General features: G+C 51.1%; 1 protein-coding gene across 10 annotated transcripts in view; it reads right to left on the bottom strand.

The window, feature by feature from the left end:
- ADCK1 (aarF domain containing kinase 1) overlaps nucleotides 1-16,509 on the bottom strand; it is a 116,923-nt gene that overhangs the window by 46,024 nt on the left and 54,390 nt on the right. The window lies entirely within an intron of this gene.

Below are 16,509 nucleotides of genomic sequence, written 5' to 3'. Positions count from 1 at the left end.
ACCTGTGCAGGGGTACCCTGAGCACCTCCATTTAAAGCCAAAAAAGTGCCATCTCGAGTGTTCAGAACCGTGCATCATCCACCTATTTAATTACTCACCATTGTGTCTCCGAGGCTCTCACATATGGATATGATCAAAAGTTAACAGAACCTGGGCCCAGGGCAGCCCAAGCCCGGGGATCAGATGGAAGATGTTCCAACCCCGCCAATCCGGAAAGCTCAAGGAAGCCCAGGCTAGAGGCTCCAAACCCAACAGCTACCACTTGTTGCTGCCTGAGCCTCAACATGGGTCCCCAAGTCCACTCCTGACCCAGCCACCTGGCAGAGATCTCTGCACACCAGAGCCCTGCTTTTGGTCTTCAGGTGTGATGCCACCCCAAGTACCTTGGGCAGATCCCTGCCCCTTCTGCGCCTCACTTACTCTATGAAATGGAACATATACCCCTTACTCTTCCATCTTCTCTTCCCTTCTTCCTTCCCTCCTTCCCTCTTAGAAATGCCATTCCAATTCTCCTGAAGGAAAGGTCTGTGTGACTTGAGTGGTCAGATAGATGGTCCAGATATGAATATTCTACCAGATGGGAAGAAGGGCCCCAAAAGCCTTTTGCAAAATTGTCCAGGTCTGAAATTCTCATCCCCTCCATTTCTTGAATTCCCTGTATAGCCTCACAATTCTGGAAAGGCCAGACATTCACACACACACACACACACACACACACACACACACACGCACGCACGCACGCAAATGTGCATATGTATGCCACATGCCTCCGCTCCTTCTCACACCACCCAGGCTCTCATGCTGAGGTCCACTCAGTCCGTGCCCCTGCTGCCTCTCTTTGTCCCCCTTCGGCAGCAGCCACTCCATCCTACCCCTCAGCCCCTCTCCTCTCCTTGGACTTCAGAGGTCACACGACCCACGGCCACCACCCCATCCCTTTGTTTGCTAGGCTGCACCATCACTTTGCTAATCTCATCTCATAAATCACTCCCTCCAGTCCTGTCATCATTTTGGTAGCTTTCACTAACTCCATGCCATTTATCAACATCCTGCGGGGGCCAAAGGTCCAGGCAACACGGGAGGGGCCTACCCTTTTCTGTCACGGGAGATGGGTACAGATTGGCTTCCCATCCCCCTTCTTCCTTATTGGGTATTTATTTGTACCCCTCCTATTGCCCCCTTCCCCTACTTGCCTTTTTACCTCCCTCGTGAGTTCTGGGCTCCCTAAGGGCCAGATTCTTCCCACATCATCCCCCTGAATCACCCTGGGTCTCTCCACACAAGAACGCTTTATCCTGGACCCGGGCTTAGACTAAGAACGAAAGGGCCGTCAGCCCTATAGCGCGTTAGAACATCAGCTCTAAATAGGCAGCAATTTTTTTCTGTTTTGTTTGCTGCTGACTTCCCTACAGTTAGAACAGGACTGGAACTGGTCAGTGCTAAACAAATATTGTTGAAGGACTGAATCCACTATTCTTTCTATCAGAGAGGGATTGTATCAACTCTTTCCTCCTTTTGAAATGGCTGGACCATCCTACTCCCACACTGCTACTATTCCAAAGGCCTCACACATAAAAGCACATGTCACGAGTGCGATTTACCTAGGTGGACTCCACCTGTTACTCCAGAGTGGGGGTGAGACCCTGGCCTGATCATTCAGAACCCCGGGTACCTCAGGCCACACTGATTACATCAGAGATTGACCCAAGTGGTCCAATCAGACTCAATTGTTATACTTTTGCTTGAACTGTAGAAGTGCTTCTCCTTCTTTCTGCTCAACTTGAAGCTGAAAATTGAACTTGAAGCCTGGGGCTACCAGGGGTCACACAGTAGCAACAAAGAGGAAAGCAGAGTCAGGAGAGAGGGTGAACCCTGGTCACAATGGCTGGCCCCTGGGTCTAGCCGTGCCTGGATGCCCAACCCTATAATATCTTTCTTTTGCTGAAGGTAGTCTGAGTTGTTTTCTGTCACACACAACTGAAGGGGCTCTGACTGACACAGTGTGTTCTCAGGCCCCAGCAGGGATAGATGAAAGAAACCTGGGCATGGTGCCCGGTACCCCCAAGAGGCCAGTACATGAGAGTTCCATTTCCTTCCCACCCTCTTGCTGGGACTGGGATCCAGGAACCGAAGGGAGATGGAACTTCAGCAACATTCCTGTCCGCAACATGAGATCAACACCACTTCCTTGGAAAGCCTCTGGTAATTCCTGAAGGAGCACCAAGGAGAATGTTTTCTAGAGAAAAGCTGTGAACTCAGACCCTCACCTCCGGCAGCTAGGATGGGCAAGGGGACCTGGGGGTCATCTGACCCCACTCCCACCCCAAGCCTCCGCCTGGCTCCCTGGGAACACTTGCTCGTTCTCTGAGAAGGACAACCAGTCTTCAAATCAGAGTCATTGCAGGGACGCTGCAGAGTCACTGCAACTGAAGAGTGACGTGGCATCACTAGGGCTGTGTGGCAGGAACAGCTGCCAGGAGCGCTGCAGGGGGTGGGGAGGTGGGGGGAGGAACGCGTCAAGGCAAGCATATCCCAATCTTCAGGGTAAGAGGAAGACTGGTCCCCCATATCCCCAGGGAATGCGGAGGGGGGCCTCCCACAGTTCCCTGCTCCCACCAGGGGTCGGGCGGGTCCCAAGATACCACCAAAGCCCAGGTGCCCATTCAGCACCCTGCACGAGGCCCAGCTGTGAGGACTTGCCCAAATCCTCAATTTGACCAGTGGAAGCAAAGAGGCATGGCAAGTGAGGATGCACTACCCACTCGGCCCAGGGAACCTGTTGGGCAGATACCCCGCCCACCCCACCCCATCCATGCACTGCCACCACCTCCGGGGTGCCCCTGCAGCCATCCTCTTCCCCTTTATCAGTAAGCACGTCAGACACCCACACCCTCCTGTGCTTACACACACTCACACACAACACACACACACAGTTATTGATTGCTAGTGAATGTTCCTAGCCGGCTTATAAAAAACCGTAATTAACGATTGGGGCTACAGGCTGTAATTAAATATGAATAAAGTATCTGTAAATGGAACCTTGATTCAAAGTGTTCGCTGGAAGTACTTTATGCTGATAGAGAGTAAGGAAAAATAGACCCTGTCCCGAAAGCAGAATTTTACCCCTCGTGCAGCTGAAACAAACGTCACCCCCCTCCAATCAGGCCTCATCCCCCAGACCTTCAGCAGAAAAGCATTAGCAGAAACAACCTGCAGCATTTGTAGCAATTAGATTCAAGCGGGGCCCTCAGCCGCCTCCAGTCCCTCGCAGACGCCTCTCTCCCCTTCTAAGGCTTTCTCTCCCCTGTTCTTTTTTTTCTCCCTCTGGGTCTGGCGGCAAAATCAATTAACTAAAACAACTACATTTTAAAATGACGTTATGTGCTTTTTAATTACTGTCAGCCCATGATTCAAATATATCAATGTCCCTGTCTGGAAAAGGAAAAATAATCAGGGAAAAAGTTTCTCTAGTTTTGTATGGTCTGGGGTGTGTGTGTGTGTGTGTGTGTGTGTGTGTGTGTGTGCATGCACATGCGTGTGTGTGCGTGCGTGTGTGTGTGTGTGTGTGTGTGTGTGTGTGTGTAAGGGGTGGGGAGAAGGGCAAGAAGAAATTTGTCACCTCCTAGGGGCTTAGCTCACCAGGGGCTCAGGTTAAGACTTCAGCACGTCTGTATGACATGATGGATGTTAACTAAATTTACCGCAGTAATCATTTCACAATATATGTAAGTCAAACCATCACGCTCTACACCTTAAACTAATACAGTGATGGATGTCAATTATATCTCAATAAAACAGGAAGAAAAAAAAATGTCAGCAGACTGCCTTCAGCTGGGGTCCAAGAATCAAGAGACCACGTGACGTGATGCCCTAGTACTGGGCAAAGTGAGAGACCCTCCAGAAAATCAACCAGGAGGATTCCCATAAAGCCAGGTTACCGGGCAATGTTTCCAAAATGCCACGTTAAGCAGCCAAGCACTGGCCAGGTCCTCATTCAGCCCAAAATAAGGAGGCCGGAAGTCAGGACCTTCTAGAGAAGCCTCAACATGACCCCTGGGGGGAGTTTCACTTGGGTCTCTTAGCCAGCCCCACCAGAGCCTGCAGCCCAGGCAGTCCCAGCCTCATCGGGACTGGCCCATCAGTCACAAGATGGGGGATGTCCCAGATTTTCCAAGATGGTCCAATTTCAAATACTCTATCCTGTTGTCCCCATACTCATTCACATCAGACATATTCTGGATTCAGAAACGACATCACCAAAAGATAATGCTAAGAAATCCAGCACACCCTGAACTGGCCAGATCCGGATGTAGACAGAAGCAAATCCAGGCCTTGATGCCAAGGCCAGGCAGTTCCCACTTAGGAGCCAGGAAGACTGCCCAGGGCACCTGAGCAGGTTACCATGGCATCAGCAGCAAACAACATCTGGCTCTCAAGGTCTTGAGATGGCCCAGCCCACACCTGGCTGGGTGCCAGCAGCAATCCACTGCTACCTGATGGGGGGAAGGACAAGTCCCTGTACTAATGGAGTGGCTGGAGTGAAGCATACCCACCCCAGCCTGAGGCAGATAATAGAGCTCTAGCTCGCTAGGACTCTGCCAAAACACTGATGTCTGATGTCTGCCTTGGGCAGAAAATCCATCCCCCTTCTCAGCACCAGGAACCCCGACATCTCACGGTCACCCTATCAGCTGATACCCCATTTTGCTGCAATTCCTGCCCCTCAAGTAGGGGCTGGACTTAATGACCCACTCCTTGCAAACAGCACATGGAGGAAGTGACGGTGTCCAATTCCCAAGACCGTCACCAAGATGTCCTCCTTGCTTTCTCTCTTGGAATGCTTGCTCAGGAGGAAGCAAGCTGCCATGTCACGAGGACACTCAAGCAACCTGTGGAGAGGTCCACGTGGTAAGGAACCCAGGCCTCCTGCCAACAGTGCGCCATCTTGGAAGCAGCTCCTCCCTCCCCACTCAGGCCTTCAGATGACTCTACCCCAGCTAACATCTTGACTGGAACCTCACGAGTAGACTGAGCCAAAGCTATCCAGTAAAGCCACTCCCAAATTCCTGACCCGCAGAAACTGTAAGATATCAAATGTCTGTTGTTTTAAGGCACTAAGTTTTGGGGTAATTTGTTATGCAGCAATAGCTAATTAATGTACCCCAAGCACACCCTGCCAGACATCACGAATCAATCACAGCCTTCATTCCTGCTGGGCCCAGATGATGCCTCAAAATCTCTCTCAACCCAGTGTTCCACGCAGCCACTACCAACTGACAAAAGTTAACATGTGAAATGAAACCAATTTGCCATTTCTTAGCCTAAGCCAATGAATATCTACTGCAGGCCCATCAAATGACAGACACCATGCTAGGAACATGGGCCAACAAAACGGGCAGTCCCTAGCCATGAGGAGACCTTGGTGCAGCCGAATGTCCTACTAGAAAAAGGCAACAGCCTCTGAAAAACACACCTGCATTTTAGCAGTACCTGCTGGAGAGAGCGCCCCCTGCCCAGTGCTGCCTAACCCAACCCTGAAAGGACCTTCAGGCAAGGTAAGAAGAGGGGACCCCCAATATCGCCATGTAGACCCTGGGGGGTCAGGGGAGGGGACAAGGCATCCAGGTGTCTCTCCGTCTCCCCACTCAATAGCAGCCCCACCTCCAGCTTCCCACTCAGAACAATTCATTATAATAAAAATCGTAACGACAATAATAGCTCAGGGACACCTAGAACCTGTTTTCCATGGAATCTGTGTTATTTCTGGGGTTCTAAAAGATCAAAGTGTTGGTTCTGCAGAGCCATTAGCTATTGCTACTGCCAAGCTAGGCCAACAGCAGAACCTGAGGCCCTTCTCAACAAGGGTCCTCCCCAGAAATTACAAAACAGCATTCCTGTCTAAGTTCTTGCAAGGAGGCTGGCACGATGCTAAACTCTTACCAACTTGCTGAAGAGCCTCCAGGTACAGGATAATCATCTACCTGGCTCTGCCAAGGGCGTCACAGGTCAGACCAAGCTTCTTTCCTCCTACAGGATGGTAACAAGTAGCTGACAGAAGGAGAAGCAAGAAGCCAGGAGCAGCCCACCCTAGGATGGCCATGGGCATGCTCCCTGGGAATGCCCACCTGCTGGCCAGGACAGTCGGATCTGAGAGGCAGCAAGGCATAGTGATTCCAACGCAAGCTCTGGGTCAAACTGCCCCGACTCAAATTCTGGCTCCAAGGTGCATCAGCTTCGGCGGTGACATAATCCCTCTGTACCTCAGCTTCCTCATCTGTAAAGTGGGAATTTGGGAACCTACCTCATAGAGTTGTACAAAACAACATACATAAAGGGTCTAGAATAGAGCCTACAGAAGACCCCCAATAATTGTAGCAGGAGTGGTGGGTGCCCCATCTGATGCCTCCATGAAGAGGACACAGTGGTCTAATGAAAAGAGCTCTGGACAAGGAGGCTCTCAGGTCTGTTCTGTCAGTGAGTAAAAGCCACCATCCTCTTTCACCCAAAGACTCCTAACTGGTCTGCCCACTCATGTTCCTTTCTGTGCCAAGCCATCTTCCCCATACAGCTAAGGTGAGTTTTCCAAACATAAACCGATCATGTCACTTCTTGCTTCAACTACTTCACCAACTTCCCAGGACCAAAATCTTTAGCACGACCCACAGGGTCTGACCCTGCCTATATGTCCTGCCCCTTCTCCTCCCTCTGCCCTCCCCAAGCTCCATCTGCCCTGAAGAGATGGCCTCTTTTGACCACCAGCATACTCCCTCACTGCCCAGGGCCTTTGCACGTGCCATCCCCTCTGCCTAGAAGGAATGAATAGGAATTCTTCATCGAGGGAATTCCTACCCATGCTTCAAATCACAGCTCAACTGTCACCTCCTCAGGGAAGCCTCCCTGTGTACATTCTCAGAGTTCATTGCCTTCCTCAAGAGCAATTACACAACTGCACTTTTGCCTCAATTTATATTTGCTTCATCTCCCTCTTTCCTTCTAGATGATAGACTTCTGTTTTGCTCAGCATTGCATCCAAGGCACCTGGCACACAACTGGTGCCCAGTATGTATTTCCTAGTGAATGAATGGATGTGAGGTTTGATTTCCCCATCCACTTCCTGGTGAGGGGACTCCAGGCCTTCCAGCTGATCCAGGATAGCTAAAACACCTCCCGGAAGTGGCTACAGTTCCCTCAAGGTGGCTGGGCACTTCGAGAGCTGTGGGTAGAGGGACTCTATGGAAATGTTGTGATAATAATGATTAATAAAAAGCAGATAAACACCCAGTGTGGCCGGCCAGCCCAGAAAGCCATCCATTAGATCTGTCATTCATTAGAGGTGGGGGAGGGCACAGTCCAATCAGATCTTCTCAGTTTAAGCAAACCTTCTGTAAATTGTAGGCTGCAGGCACTGACATTTGATAAATTATTGTTCATAACCCACCATTGGCTGTCATAAATCTAATCTTTCAACATTTCCCATCTTAATAACTTGTCCAGCTGCACAGGGTGACAGGTCTATGTCTCTGCCTGTGACAGAGATCTCTGTGGTAAAGATACCAGAGATCCTAGGCAGTGCTGTATGAAGTTGAGGACTCCCACAGCCAGGGCCCCACCAGGGCAGGCATCCCCTGGGTGATCAGAGTACAGAGGTGATGAGCTGTCTGTGGAGCTGCAGAGCGCCCGTGAGTCAAGTGCTCACACCCCATCCCAGGGTCCAGAGACGGGTGGTGCCAGGAGCTCAGACCCAAGAATCGGGCAGGTTGAGCTCATGTGAGGACTCTTCCTTGAACTTGAGCTTGGTTGGAATAAGGGATGTCAGGATATCTTTGCTCTGCAGGCACTGAATGCTCAACCATGGGTAATTCCTTGTATTTGCATAATATCTTGCTCTTATGTAATTCTCAACCCTCTCTTAAGGTTAAGGTAGAGGAGATACAATCACCCCCATTGTACAGAGTAGAATATATTCCCTAAAGGTCATTCGTTTATTCATCCAACAAATGCTTATTGAGTGACTACTATGTGCAGGGCCCTGTGCTGGTCAGTGGGGACTCAATGGGGAGTGAGTCCAAATTGGGTACGGCCACCAGCCTCTGGAGTTACTACAGGAATGTGAAGTCCAATAGGGAGACAGGAATTAATCACGAGATCACCAAGAAAGATAAACGGCCAGCTCTGATAAGTGCATGAAGAGAGAGGTAGCTGGTACCATAAGAGCCTGTGTCCAGAGGATTAAACCCAGGCTGGGAGAACTTCTTAGAGGAGGAGACAAAGAACTGAGCTCTGAAGGATGAGGAGCCAGTTCACGAGTTAACTAGCTGAAGAAAGGAAAGAGGAGCCTTCCAGGCAGAGGGGACAGCCTGTGTGAACCATGAATAAGGGGAATAAGTTATGGAGACAGCAGAGAGCCAGAGAGAAGATGACCACCAACTCCCAACCTGGAATCCAGGCCCACTTGGGCTCCCCGGGTCTCCCCCTGGTTGAGGAGGAGGGTCCTCATCCACAGCTCATGCCCACGGCGGAGAAAGCCTGGCCATAGTGACTCGCATTCATACTTCTAAAACCAAATGGGCTCACCCTCACAAAACCCCAAAGGCCTTCTCCCAACAACCTTCAGATGTTCCTACACCCAAAAATATAGGAAGGGAAAAACTAAAGCCTAAGCATTCTTTGCTTATAGCGGCACCATTTGCTGTCAGGACAGACTTCCTTAGCCTTTGGGAGGTGGCAAAACGACACACAGCAAATGAGCCCAAGCTATGTTCCTATGCCTCAGAGCCCCAAACAAGAGGGTTCGCGTACCAAAGCCCTTGTGGTCTTTCTATAACACCTGAGCGTGTTCCATCCAATAAGAAGTTTCCCAGATTTACTTTGCATGTGACAGCAGCAGTGCCCAGGAATTTTAGAGGGAGGTAAACCCAGACTTGCTGGATCTACGGGGAAGATAAAGCTCACATTTGGGGGAAACCACGCACACGCCTGGCTAACCCTACCTGCCAACATATAGCCAAGTGGCCTTGGGCAAACTGCTTAGCTGCACTTACGTTCTGCAAATGGGAGTGATAATAATGCCCATTGGTAGGGGAGTTCTAAAGGTTAAAGGATATTATGCATCTAGAGCAGGGGGCCAGGAAACTATAGCCCGTGGGCCAATCCAGGCCACCGCCTGCTTTTCTGTAGCCCACAAGCAAAGAATACTTTTTTACATTTTTAAGAGAGAAAAATCAAAATAATAATATTTTGTGACATGTGAAAATTACGTGCAATTCAATTTCCATGACCATGAATAAAGTTTTATTGGGACACAGCATGCCCATTCATTACTTATTGTCTATGGCCACTCTCATCCTGCAACGGCAGAATTAAGTAGTTGCAACAGAGAGTGTGTGGCCTGCAAAACCTAAAATATTTACCATCTGGCCCTGTGGTAGGCAGAAAAATTGCCCCCTAAAGATGTCCATATCCCAATCCCCAAAGGTGTGATGAAGGTAAGACTCTTGAGATGTGGAGAGTATCCTGAATTCCCATGTAGGCCCAATGGAACCACAAGGGTCCTTATAAAAGGGACGCAGGAGGGTCAGCGTCAGAGCAGAGATATGACAATGGAAACAGAGGTGAAAGGACAAGAGAGAGAAAAAAATTTTAAGAAGCTATGCTGATGGCTTTGAAGATGGAGGAAGGGGCCACAAGCAAAGGAATGCCGGCAGCCTCTAGAAGCTGGCAAAGGCAAAGAGATTCTCCCACAGAGCCTCCAGAAGGAACGCAGCAGCCAGCACCTGAATTTCAGGGCTTCTCACCCACAGGACAACAAGATAATGAACGTGTACTGTTTTAAGCCACTAAATTGGTGGTAATTCGTTACAGCAGCAATAGGAACCTAAAACAGGCCGTGAAATAGAGCATTAGTGTAACACTCTCAGTACAAGTCGGGTTTTATTGTTTTGCTGCATTTCCCAGGACAGAGAAAGGGCTAGAAAGCTGGGGAATGTGACAAGAGGTTGCACTGGCAGTGGGGGGAACACAGGTCAAGTGCAAACCCTGAGATGTGGAAACAGGAAGGGCACATAACTGCTTCCAGTTCTGCTGAGCCAGGTGGCACACCTAGAGCCAGTCCTGTCCTCACCCGCTTCCCAGGGCAAGGTGTCCTCTGCTCCCCCAGCTGCCTCCTACATGTCATTCCTTCCCAGCCCCCAGGCCAAACCCTAAAACCTGCTTGGCTGAAACAGCATCTTCCCCTCTTCCCAAGGAGCTTCAGTCCCCACGCAGAACTACCTGTCATCGGCTCACACACCAAAGATGGGAGGAGCAGTGGGGGCCCATGAGAGACCCCTCATCACAATGCTGATGACATAGTTAATTTGCAGAAGCTGTTCCAGCTGTTGAAGTAAAAGCTTCTCCTTCTACAAAATCCGTTACACACACACACACACACACACACACACACACACACGGCCCTAGAGCTCACGTCAGATCAGGGTACGTTTTTAATATCTGGAAACCAGGAACCCAATGCTGGATCCCAGCCTCTCAATGCTGAACCCCAAATTACTCAAACCCATGTGGACTCTCTGGCCTTCTCTGACCACTAAGGAGAGAGGGAGCCACAGTGCAAACCCCAGCCCTGTAGAAAGACCCTTCCCCAAACTGCTTGCAGGCTGACCTGCTAACACACTCTCCTCACCGTCCCCTCCAGTGCTGTGGTCAGAACCCCAGGAGTCCACTGTGGCACCTCCCTCTCCCTGGCCCCTCCCCACGTGATTCATCCTTGAGTCCTGTTGATTCAGCCTCCAAAGCACGTCTGTCCACGCCTCGTCCAAGTCACCATCACCTCTTGCCTGGACAACCACAGGAGCCTTGTAACTGGTCGCCCAGTTCCACCCTGATCCCCTGCAAGCCTGCAGGCTGGACTGCGCCATCCTCTGCAGGGAGCCGGTCAGTGCCAACCTCGGCTGTCCCGAACGGGCCCAGCACCTCTCCAGCCTCACCTTCCAGGGTGTCTCTCTGTCCAGCCACTACCACCCCTTTTCTGCCCCCAGGCAGATCCACTGTCTTCCCCACCCTGAGGCCTCTGCATTCTCTGTTCTCTGTGCTGCCTCCCCTTCCCCTAATTACCCTCTGGCCTCAGCTTAATCCTCACGTCCTCAGAAAGGCCACCCAGCCCCACACTCAGAGCACTCCTCCTCTCTCGTGGCATTTACCACAAGTGTCATTAGATTTTCACTTTCCTGGTCGCTTGTTTAGCATCTGCCGTCCCCACAACTGGATCGTGAGCACCATGACGGCAGCTTGTTCATGCACGTAACCCCCGGCGCCCGCACAGCAGAGCTCGGTAAACATCTGCTGAGCCAATAAACGAATCAGCAAAAGATTGGTGACGTCCTGGAAGGGAGGTGGAGGGTCCACACGCGGGACCCCAGCCTCTGGGGCAGGCACACCACCCAGGCCCAGAGGTACAGGCTCCCTGGTCTGGCTCAGATTCAGACGCCTCCCTGAGATCCTCAGCCCTGCCTCTGCCCGTCAGCTCATGCCTCTCCACCTGCCCAAAGGCCCTCTCCAGGCCCTTCTGCTCGTTCTCCTTTTACAGCACTGAAGTCCAACTCAGGTTTCTCCTCTTTCAGAGAGTGTCCTAACTCACCCCTCCCTAAGACCCTATTCACTGATTCCAAGAACACCTGAAAACTGTAGCCCAAATTTCAGAGAACTTTCTCTCAGCCTGTCTTAACCTCTCATTAAGTTACATCTACAGCTCATTCTGTACCTAAAATACAAGCTCCTCCGAGATGTCAGAGTTGTATGATGTCAATAACTCAAGGAGAGCAGCCCACACAGTACCTTTCTCTGACTCTGCCCTGCCTGTACTGCTGTGGAAAGTGTTCTGTCCTCCGAGTAGGGGGGGTCTAACCCCACCTCTGCCACCAACCAGCAGCGTGACCTTAGGGAAGTTGCTTCACCTTTTCTGGGTCTTAATTCCTCACTTGTAAAAGGAGGTGTCAGGGTACTTGATTTTTGATCGCCCTCCCACTTCTATGACCCTGTGACACTGACCTTCCATCCAATGCTCCCCTAATTGTTCCCCAGCCCATCCCACCCTCTACACAGGCAGACATGCACCCATGCACACTACATCCGGTTCTCCACCTGGAGTCAGCTTACCCTCTCTGGTCTCACACACACACACACACACACACACACACACACACACACACGGAGTCATCTCCAAAGTGGCACAGGCCAGGCACCCAAGGCACCACTCCTTGAAGCTGGGCCCCCTACAGCAGAAATCACCAAGGGAGCCTGGCCTGGGACAGGGGCTCGTTCCTAAAGCTCCATGAATAAAGAAGCAGGCACAGCTGGCCTATTCATAATCAGCCTAAAAAATTGATTAGCCCTTTCCAGATTAAACATTATTGTTTCAACGATGAACATAAATCAGGCGGACGTGGAGGGCTTGCCTCCCCCTGCTGCCAAGGAGCAGCATCAGGTAGACGGCGAACGGGGGCAGTGGGAGGAGAGGGGGGCTCCTAGCTGGAGAAGTCCATGGGGGAGCAGCCCACTCCCCCATCACCAGCCCCTGCCTGCACACACATAGGGGGAGCACCTTGTCCAGAGGTGAGATGGAGAGGAGAGCCTGATGACCTCCCAGCAGGCTCCTTAGAGCACCTCCTCAGCTACCATCTGATTGGCTCTCGAGGCAACATAGGCCCAGGGCCAGCCCAGGGCTGAAGGCAAGGGGGAAGACTGGGGTGATGTCAGAGGCAAGAGCATGGCCCTCAGAGGCAGACCGGGTCCCACAGGCCCATCAGCGCAGCCTTGAACCAGCCCCTCGCCTCCATGAACGGTGTGTGTCTCTGGAGTCAGACAACACTAAGGTTCAGTTCCCAGTTGAGCCACTGTCCTGCTGTGTGATACTGAATAAGTTACTTAGCGTCTCTGAATCTCAGTTTCTACATCTGGAAAAAATGGGGAAAGGGATACCTACCTCGCTGAGCTGTTGTGAGGACTAAGTGAGACCTTGTGTTTGAAAACACCTAACACATGCTAGGGAAGGAGAAAACACTTAATAAACATTCAGTTCCTTGACCTGCCAGGTTCCCCATCTGCCTGTCCCGCCTCCCACTCAGGAATGCTGGGAGAATCCATCAAATGCCAGAAGTATGAAACCTTGTGAAAAGCACAGAGGTCCTTACAGAGAACAAGGGAACGCAGTGGTTAGGAACTTGGGTTCTGCAGTCAGCCCTGGCTTCTGCTCCTGACTCTGCCTGGTACTCTCTGTGTGACCTCAAGCATGTGACTCAACCTCTCTGGTTTTGGTTTGCTCCTCTGTAAAATGGGAATAATAATAGTACTTCCCCTCATAGGGCAGCTGTGAGGATTACAGGAATGATGCCTGCAAAGTTTGCCAGTGTCCCCCCATTCCCTCAGATCTTTCCTCCTTCTCTGGCCTGATTTGCAATTCTCTGTATTTGCATCTGTGCCTGAGGACTCCTCCTCCAAAGCCGCAGGAATTAACAGCGCTCTGGAGCAGCCATCACTCAGGAAGTTAGAAAGCTGGTGTATAAACACCCCACCTTCTCCTTTGGCTGTTGAGTGGGATGATTCTAAGGTGACTGTTTAGCACCGTTTCCCAGTCTCCCCACAGCATTAACCTTCATTCACCCACTGGGGCAGCTGGTTTAAGAGCACACAGCCACCGGCTGACTTCTCTTCCCTGGACCACGTTCCCACTTCCTACTGGAAGACCCTGAGCTTCCCACAAAACCACTTGCACTGGAACCCTTTTCTTGGAGTCATATTCTGGGAACCCCCAACTAGGATGAGCACCTCTCACGCCATGAGCACTGGGCCAAGGTTGGCAATTATGTTCACTGTAGGGTGGGGCAGAACCTGGGACTCCTCCAGATCATCGCTTCTCCACCAGCCATCACCAGTAAAGACAACTGCTTGGCTCACATGGAGACAGAAACCACTGCGAGCACATCCAGCCGGCCCACACCACCAACCCCAGCCCTGAGGGTTGCAAGTGGAGACCCACCCCTTCTCCCTGGGAAGGGGAGGAAAGGCCACAATTTCATTCAAGGAGAAGATGAGGACCCTGCAGTCCCCCCAGCAGTCCCAGAGGGCATGGGGTCAGCTGTCCAGCCAGCTCCTTCAAGAGCAGTGACCGTGGCATTCATCCTCTGGCTTGTAGCCTCCTGACTCACTGCCCAGCTCGGGACACTTGCTCGGAGCTCCAGGGGGATGGCGAGAGAAGAAACTGGCCCTGCCCAAGCCCCAGGAGACAGCTAAAAAAAGGTTCTGTAGGGAGAGTTCACCTCTGCCATATGTGGATGATGGAAAGAGCCCCTTCCCACAGCTCCTGCCTTGGGCCCCTCCATCCATCCTGCAATGTTGGCTAACTCTGCCCGAAATGTCTTTTTCCATCAGTCACGGGAGCTTGCACACACGCACGCACGCACGCACACACACACACGCTATTAGCTGATTTGACTTAACATTACTTCCTGGGGCCTGTGGCCACCCCCTAAAGCCTACACATCAAGGCCCAACACTTATGTCCACTCTAACGCCCTCCGGGAACCAGTCCCTCCTCAGGGCTGGCAGCTGGAATGCAGGAGGGGCAAGGCCTTAGGCAACAGAGTTCAAAGCCTGGCTCTGCTTCCTTTAGCTATGTGACTGTGGCTGTTACTTAACCTCTCAGGGTCTCTGCTTCCTCATATGGAAAATTGGAACGGCAAAGTCTATCACACTTGCAGAATTATTGTTAAGGGTTAGAAGCAATATCTGTAAGACATCCTGCCAATGGGTACTACACAGCAAGTACCAAATAAAAAGAAACTAACGTTACCATCCACTGACATGAACATCTCCGGTTCTGCTGGCCTTACGCATCTTTATGCCTTCTTCTGCCTTGCTGCTTCCCACCCGACCCCAATTCTAAACCTTGGGGTTTAAATGAGGGGGGTAATTATCTTACAGACCCCACCTCCTCCGACCACAGTGATTGGTCCGTATGGAACAGACAACTGTATTTGCTAATTAGGGCTACCACACCAAATTACCACTAACTGGGGGGGCTTAAAACAACGGAAATATTGTCTCACAGTTCTAAAAGCTCAGCTCATCTGCAGTCAAGGTGTTGGCAGGCCTGCGTTCCCTCTGAAGGCTCTAAGGGAGGATGCTTCCTTGCATCTTCTTAGTTTCTGCTGGCTGCCAGCAATCTTCAGAGTTCCTCGGTTTATAGTTACATCACTCAGATCTCTGCTTCCATTGTCACATGGTGTTCTTATAAGTACACCGGGCATTGGGGACCACGCTAATCCAGTGTAAACTCATCTTAAGTTGCCTAATTACATCTGCAAAAACCTTATTTCAGTCTCAGGTTCCATATAGACATGAATTGGGGGGAAGAAGGGGGACACTTTATTTTATAAAATGAAACTAGAGTGGTGGGGGGAATTCCTCCTGGGGCCACAGATGGAAAGAGGTGAGGCTGAGAGCTTCCAGTGTCAGGTGGTCATGGAGGGAACATGAATGAAGCTGACCTGCAGGAAGAAGTGGAGAGACAGAGAGAATAGTCCGGGAAGAGCTCCCCAAAGGCTCAACTCCACCCCAAGCCTTCCTAAGATGTGGTTACATTAGACAGGACACCTGCCTTTTTGCTTCAGCTCGATCAAGTTGGGGTTCTGATCCTCACAACCACAAAAGACCCAACGCACCCACCTGTTACGGGTTGGTTTGTGTCCTCTGAATACGCAGGTGTTAAAGTCCTAAGCCCCAGTTAGGGGGTTCGAACATGAACTTATTTGGAAACAGTGTCCTTGCAGGTGTAATTAGTTAAGATGAGGTCATGCTGGCATAGGGTGGGACCCCTAATCCAACATGACCGCGTTTATGAAAAGGGGCAATTCAGACACAGAGACAGACACACACACACACGCGCACGCGCACACACACACGTGCACACACACACAGGGAGAACGCCAGGTGAGAGCGAAGGCAGAGATCAGGGTGATGCTTCTACAAGCCAAGGAACACCAAAGACTGGCTTCCAAACACCAGAAGCGAGGGGAGAGGCAGGGAACAGATTCTCCCCGACAGCCCTCAGGTGAACCATCCCTGCCGACACCTGGACCTTGGACTTCCAGTCATCAGAACTACAAGACAACAGAGTTCTCTTGTATAAGGCATCCAATTTGTGGTACTTTGTTACAACAGCCCTAGCAAACTAATACACCCCAACAAAGTTCCCTGTCATTCCAACCCCACTGGTCTGGTCTTGGCACAAAACAAGCTGTGGTCAGCCCTCGCCACCACACTGCCCGGCCTCATGTGCTGTCGTACTTTCCCTCCTTAAATCTTACTCATCCTCTAAGGCCCAGCTCAAGGCCCACCTCCTCCAAGAATCCCCTTCTGAACTTCCCCCAAACTTTTCCTTCATCAGACCCACAGGTGAGGCCTTGATTGTTCTCTAATTACTCCCTCTGTGCATTGTTTTGTCTGCCTGGCTTTGGG

Source organism: Monodon monoceros, unplaced genomic scaffold (genome assembly GCF_005190385.1).
Source record: "Monodon monoceros isolate NGI ecotype Baffin Bay Population unplaced genomic scaffold, NGI_Narwhal_1 Super_Scaffold_21, whole genome shotgun sequence".
Taxonomy (NCBI): Eukaryota; Metazoa; Chordata; class Mammalia; order Artiodactyla; family Monodontidae; genus Monodon; species Monodon monoceros.
The sequence above is the reverse complement of the archived record's forward strand: the minus strand, read 5'-3'. Positions and strand labels throughout refer to the sequence as shown.